Genomic DNA, 7,861 nt, shown 5'->3' on the forward strand with positions numbered 1-7,861 from the left:
TTCTGGTCATTTTTATTTAGAGAAAGGCAAATTCACAACAGGAGCAGAAAACACTATGAAGATCATCAGTGAACCAAGATCTTAATTTCAGGGGAGACTGGCAGAGCATGGTTAGTCTAGCATAACAAAGAAGAGGAAGTCACAGTGTTCTGTAAATTTAGCTTGAGGGTAGAGAAGGTGTCCCTGCCCATGACGGGGGGGTTGGAATTAGATGATCTTTAGGGTCCCTTCCAACCTGAACCATTCTGTGATTCTAGGAAAGAAGATAGAAGAGAAAAGAACTATTTGCACTAAGAGACAGAGTTAGTGCAGTCAGTTATAAACAAAATGTCATGGCTTTAAAGCCCATTCTCTTCTGAAGCAGGCTTATTGCTTGCTGCTGGGAGACACTTGCACAGTTGCCACTCACCCTGACTCCTTTGGGAAAGCAAACTATTAATACTTCCCAAAGCCGTTAGGCTAGAACTTAAGTGGTTGATACCAGCTTCATCCATTGCTGAAGTAGTCTTAACAATGGCTGGAAAAGTATATGCTGCCCTCCACAAACTCCGAGCACAGATGTCTTTTCAGATTTTTAACTACCAAGTTCACAAATATTCAGAACAATCACTCCATTTCTTAACTCAGGATGCATTTCCTCTGCTGACTGAGCCCTGCTTAAATGTACCAAGACCTTTAGTCACTCAAGCATGTTGCAACCACCTGAGGGAGCAGCAAACAGCTTGCAGCTTCATGTGAGGGCCTACTTTAAATTTGACACCAAAAGCCTGGTCCCTAGAATAAGAAGGTCTGTGACTGGTTTGAAGCCACAATAGCACCCCAAACAAATGTTCTGGCAAACAATTTTGTAGAAAAGTTTCCCTAGAGGTCAGCATAGCAAAGAACATGAAATCAGAAACTGAATTCACAGGAGTACTTCTGCTGCAAGAAGTCTATCATCCTCCAAGAGCCCTCGCTTCTGAACTGCTGCTCTTGGGGCAGCTCCTAATTCTACAAATAAATTAAAACCATTCATGCCATTCGCCGCTCAAACTGTGGAATGAAAGCTAACATTTTTATCAGCTTGATACTGACAAGTCTCACTGGTTTATCTCTGTTTTCCAATAATAAATGCAGCATAATTCCCTTCCCTCCCTTCCTCTTCCCTTTTTTCCCAAAGTATCTGTTGCAATATCACTGTATAAGTACATGTTAAACTTAGGGAAGTCTACCCAAGAATATTGCGCTACAATACTGACATACACAGACACTCTTTTCTCTCTGTAACCTCCTAAGTGGTGCCCGAATTAATGGGAAATTTATGTAAACCACATATAAAATTACTTAAATTGTCTAAATTGTCAAGCTTTGTATTTCGAGTAAGAGGGGAGTGGGAGAAACAGATAAGTTTTGGCAACAGCAAAATACTTCAAAGAATATTAAGCTGTGAATATTATTTAATTTTACAAAGTCAAATTTTTTTTTTCCATTTTAAATTTTCTTTTGCTTAATAAGATTTGTCTAATAAACAGTGTTAATAACAGAGAAGTACACTCCAGAAATGCCCACACAAACAATTCTACCTCTCTTTCCCACTTCTTGTCTGTCCCTACTGAGATACTTTCTGGACACCTGGCGGTACAGTGTCCTCCAAATGCCAGAGCAAAAAGCAGGAAAGTATCTTCACTGAAACGGTTGACAAGCACTTGAACAGGCTGCCCAGGGTAGTGGTAGAGTCAGCATCCCTGGAGGTATTTCAGACCTGCAGATGACACACTTAGGCCCATCCCTTAGAGGTGGCCTTGGCAGTGCTAAGTTTGCATTTGGACTCCATAGCCTTAGAGGTCTTCCAATATAATTCTATTCCAACCTGATTCTGTGATTCAATGGTTCTAGTCTCTCTACATACTGAGTCTCCAAATTTGTGAAGAATCAGGTAGGAAAGAGAAATGCACAGTTGCAAAGGAGTAGCCTCATCCTACAGAGACTTAAACCTGACAGTGACACGTAGTAGAACCAAGGCTTACAGGGCTCTGTAATTAATGGACCCAGTGGAAATACAAATCTGTTTAAAGAAAGGCATCCCATCCTGCTTATTAACAAGAGAAGGCTGGACAGAAAAATGCAGGGTCAGGCAGGCCAACTCCCAGTTGGCTCTAAGGCACAGGAGATGGCTCTAAGGATGCTCAAGTAAGGCTCTGATCCAAGGAGATAAATGATTGGTTGGTTTTTTAACCTTTTCCTCCTGGCAAGAACTTTGTGCAGAGGCTGACCTGAAATGTCACGATGTGTTTGCCTCTCCCAGTGGTGTAGACAAGCAGCATTGTGAATAGAGGTGGTGAGCAGATTGGATCCAAGACAAACAGGAGACACAGGCAGGTGAGACATGAGCAGGACGGAGCGAGGAGTGGGGCCAGCAGCCAGCACGGGACCCTGGACAACACCGGCTGGACTGGACGCACAACAACGCTGGGCACTGCCTAAAACACCCCTCGCTGGGCGCTCACTAGCCATGTTGGCTCGGGGCAGAACTTTCCACAATGTCGATTGGTTAAACTGCTGGTATCCAGGCAGGCTGGCTCTGCCAAGCCAGGAAAATGTAACAACTCTCTGTTGCAGACTCTCCAGGGGGGCCAGCAAGCAGTCGAAAATATCGCTGTAGGTCGATGAAGACACCCCTGCCAAAAGCTAAAGTCAGTGTTCACCATTTTGTTAAGTCACTGGGCTCCGGGGGAGGCTGCTGGTAGCCTGCAAAACTTACACTTGGCACGTACCTCAGGTGATGGAAATAGCTTCCTCAGTGTGAAGTGGTTAATTGTCCCTTGTGCAATTTTAACGCTTCGAAGAAGCCTTGCCCAAGGCACTTAATTACCCCTTAACACCACTCCTGAATCGCCAGAGCGGCTAATTACCAATTGTTTACTGCACCAGTCAATGTAAAAACAAAGTAGCAAGTCAGAAAGGACAGAGTCAAAGAACTGGGTCACCCTGCTCTCTGTACGCTGAAGATGAAGAAGATGATGAAGAGGGGGTCCCAAAAAGCACCCCAGACCCAATTTCGAGAGGCGGGCCAGAGGGTGGACCAGGCCAAAAATTAGAGGATGGACACACTTGGGATTGGGCAGATATTGCTATAAATGTGACATCTTGGGCACAGCTCGGCGCGCGCATCGTAACATCTATTGCCTTGGCATAATTAAATCCCTTTCTTATCTCACCCCAGCTAAACGGCTCCTAGATTTTTTTTCGTAGCACCAGCTCAGCAGGCATCAGTTTGGTGGCCCGTACGGGGAAAACCTGGACTGGATCTTCTTCAGACTGGAAACTTTCATCACGCAGGAATTTCTCATCAAGCCGGCTTTTATCTGAGATAATTCCCGCCCCGGTCTGAGAAGGCCAACTCCAAAGAACCCACGGAAGCAAGCCGGAGCATAGAGGTGAGATAAGAAAAGGCAAAATAAGGGAAAAGGTACCTGGTTTAATTAGCAGCTGCGGGAAGTTGGCAGCTGCGGGAAAGTTTGTGTTCCCGGGAGGTGGGGAACACGGGTTCCTGGAAAGTTAAATTTAAGACTTGGGCCCATATAGTCTCAGAGAGTCGCTTTCCAGGAGGCGGACGGGGTAGTCCGCCCACCCGGGTCAGAGTGGGGTTCAGTCTCGGACTGGTTTTGTTAGAAGGGACGCCTTCTGTGTGCTCTGACGCCGTGGGGGAGCCGGTAGGCTCTGGGAGTTGGTGTGACTCAAAACAATAGCAGAGAGGTTACTGGAACAGCTTGTAACCCCAAGGTAGCAAGTTCAAATCCCGGTGTGTGATCGTGGTTCATTTTCGTTTTACAAACATGGGTTGTGTGGATTCAAAGTTTGAGATCCCTAAAGAATCCCCCTTAGGCCTGGTTTTGAAACACTGGAGAACTTTAACTACTCCTCAGACAAATTTAGAGAAAGAGGAGCTGTGTAAACTGTCTGTGGATATCTGGCCGATGTTTGGGCAGTTGAGAGGATTGGCTTGGCCGGAATTTGGTTCGTTTGAGTTGGATACGGTGCTTCAGTTAATTAAGCTTCTTCATGTAGAACAGAGGTGGCAGGAAATTCCATATGTAAGGTTGTTTTTGATTTTATTAAGACGCCCTAAATTGTGGGTCAGAGCTGTAAGAATGGCGGTGCCTGAACTGGCTCCTGCTGAACGAGCAGGAGCGGGGCAGGCACGGGTCGTTGGAGGACTCCCGGGTGTAGGTCTGGCTGCACCGGGAGGGATTAGACAAATTGAGGCCCCCGGAGGAGTTAGCTCGGGGCTGGCGGGACTGAGTCCCGCCGGTGTGGCTGAAAGAATGGGAACTGTTAGTTTGGCTGAAGTAGGCACGGCGGTGCAGACAAGATCAGCTTTTGTGGAAACTGCTTCTAGCGTGGCAGAGCGGAGCGAAAGTTATGCTGCGGGGTTAAGCTCAGAGGTAACATCTAGTTTGGTTGAAAAAGGAGTAACATCAGGAGAAACTCCTGGCCCCAGCAGAGCGATCGGAGCGGAGTCTCCCCCGCCTGTCCCGGCAAGTGTGCAGGCAGCCTGTAACTTTACAGCTGCTGCTGGCAGCCTTGCCGGAGTAGATAGGGTTACCGCGGTAACAGCAGGGGTGAGCGCGGGAGGAGCAGATAGTTTTGTTGGTAACGGGACAAGAGCTGTGAAAGCTGAGAAATCAGCTTTTACTAGAGTTGCTTGTGACGTGGTAACACCAGAGAAAGTTGTTACAGATGCGGCATCTGTTGTGGAAACAGAGTAGACCAATTATGTTGATCAATGTGGCCAAGGCTGAGATGTTGTTTCTAGGAGTCCTTTTATCTCTTCTTCGCGGCTCCTCTCTTGTGGCAGCCGGTGGCAAGTTCACCATAAACCTGGATCTTAGGGAGGCGGTGGTCCTTCATCCTTGAGATGTGTCCTGCCCAACGCAGCTGTGTTCTCAGCAACATGGCCTCAATACTTGTGACTGCTGCTCGTTCTAGAACAGATGTATTCGTTACATAATCTGACCAGTGGATGTTTAGGATTGTACGGAGATAGTGTTGATGGAAGTGTTCCAGGAGTCGCACAGTACATTATTTTTAACCACTCCTTTAACACTTCCACAGGCTATTTCAGTAGGCATTTTGGCAGTTATCAGATAAAACAGAAAGATTACTGTTTTAGACTCATTCTTTAGAGATGACTAGTATTTAACACATTAGTCTGGCAGCATTTCAGCCAACAGGTCTGATTTGTTGCCCTGAAAAAACCCCAACTCTATCTCATACGTTTTTCTTCACAAAAGAAGTAAAAAGCAAAAATAACTGTAACAGAAGCATACTAAGTGTGCTGAGCTCAGCTGAATACAAACACCAATTCATTACTTTCAGGACCTCATCCAGTGTCTAAAATATAACAAACTGCTGGTTATCATCATGCCTTCACTCTTAGCCAGGACAGCTCTGTCACACAGCTCTGTCATATCAGATCCTCTCCTTTGTGCCTGGGATACCGACAAACAATAAGCTTTCACAGCATTAATCAAGAACAAGAAGGTAGAAAATGGACAACTCTAGCCTTCTCCATCCATAAGAAGCACAGAGAGAAGAATAACTGCGCTACTTCAAAATCCCAGATCCTCCTCCAGAGCTTCCACTGAAAGAGTACAAGACTGCTGTCATTGCTGCTGTGGTCTGTGGGTGAGGCTTCTTCCAACCTTCCTCCAGCCTCTTCTTACTCTGTGCTCACACAGCACAAGCACAGGAAACAGCATTAACAAGTCTGTAACCATTTATTGCCTACTCTCTTTCAGGGATGAATGAGCGTGAGCTCTGTGAGGAGGAAGGCAGAGGACTAGAGAAAACATAGGTCCAACACTACTGCAGGTACTACCTCACGTGTTACTCAGACAATGAGAAAATACCTGAAAATCAGTACTGATGCTGCCAGGAAGAGGAAACAAAGGCCTGTATCTGGTTTGCAGTTTGTCCCACCTTGCTTTTGGCAGCAGAAGCATGCCAGTACTTTGTGCCTATCCCTGATGTGCAGAGTTTTGGTTCCCATTTCTCGTCTTAGCTCCTAAAGCATTGCAAAGACTCCCTGAGTTTTCATCTGGGTTCTGGCCACTTCCTAATTTCTCCCTTTTGGCCATGTGCTTCCACAGTTGCCCACGGATGATGGCTGCCTGCCATCAGGTGGTACAGAAATAAGCTTCCCCTCTCCTCGCTTTCCTGACATAAATATGGTCAAATCCAAATAGAAATGGACAACTAGAAAAAATTTGATTGTTACGAAGCTCATTAAATGAATAGATATGTATTTCTCAACAGTCTGCACATCAGGAAAAGAGGTGAAAAAAATAAAATACCCTAGCACACACAACCCAAATTATATTTTCTGAATATTTTCCTAAAATTGATTGTACCAGTTAGATAGCTGGTTAGATCTATTCAGGACCTTCTGTAAATGAGAAGAGTCTTGATTTGTGTCTGATCCTGGGCAGATCTCAAGCAGTATGCATTTCAGCATTTCTTTGACAATGAAGCTTCAACCAAAAATATTCCAGTCTGGTCAATGTATTTAGATCAAAGATTAACTTACACTCCAGTTTTAGGAACACTGGCACATTTCCTACCATTCAATTTTAGTAACAAGCTGAAGCTGCCACAAAAATATGCAAGATGTTTCTTTGAGTCACCTCTTAAAAACACAGTCACTTATTTAAGTCACAGCCAAAAACTGGCAGGAGTGAATTTGGAAATGCACATGATTATGCATCCACATGGCTAGAAGAGCCAACACGTCTGACAGCAATGAGAAAGTTTAGAAATTAAGGTGTGCTCTTCAATTCCCTCTTCAATTCCCAGTTGTCATGTGCTCAGTCTTACCTTCTGATCCAGTTCTGGCACAGCTAAATGGATTATATGCACTCACATGACACCAGCCGTCACTCTGCTGCTCCACATTTTGCATTGGACTATAATCAAGCAGAGAACACCTACCCTCTGTCTCTGAAACTACAGAGGCACTGTGAAGCTTGGTGTCCCAAAAGAGAACCCAAGATTTTCAGCAAGCCCATTATACATATATATAGACAAAGTATTTTGCTCCTACAGATGAATATAGTGAGCATAAGGCTCAGATACGAAGCATATTTTATTGCATTATGATTGCCACTGGAATTGCCAAAGGGGTCATTCTGCATGCTAATGTGATGTTAACAAGGTCAGTATTAATGGGAAAGCACCTCCTGCACATCGTGATGCTGCCGCAGAACAAAAAAACCTGCTAGACACTGCTATTAAGCTACTGTATACTCATCAGGAGGCTACAGAAAGTACAAAATAGACCACAGATTTCTTAGCCAATATTTTCAAAAGTTAATCGAGTTTTTAAAGCTATGAAAAGCTACAGAAAAAATGGAGTTAGCATAAAAAGTCAATGTTAGTTTCATATGAATATGTAACAGAAAACTGAACTTTATAGCTTTGTGCAAAGTAAGGCATCTCTCTGGTCTGCAGTTTTACCAAGCCATGCATTTTGCCAGCATTAGGCTAACTTGGAGAGAACTACTACGGAAGGCTTTGATCCGGCCAGTGATGAAAGTATCTTCAACTTCTTGGAGAAATAGGGGATGAAACATGCCCTCAGGCACAGAAGCACTCTGAGCAGGTAGACCTAGGAGTTTCAGACACAGAAGTAGGCTAAACCAAACACTCCTCTATGATCCAAATATAACACTCAGTTTGGATGACTCTCTCAACATATACCCAAATCCTATAATTAACAATGCAAGCTATATTCTCTGCAAGTTGAGAAGAACACTTATGTTCTCTTTCACTGTGCCAAAAGAAAATGACTTAGAATTCATTTTTATTTTATTAAAACTTACGT

Source organism: Neopelma chrysocephalum, unplaced genomic scaffold (assembly GCF_003984885.1).
Source record: "Neopelma chrysocephalum unplaced genomic scaffold, ASM398488v2 Primary Assembly neopelma1_26, whole genome shotgun sequence".
NCBI lineage: Eukaryota > Metazoa > Chordata > Aves > Passeriformes > Pipridae > Neopelma > Neopelma chrysocephalum.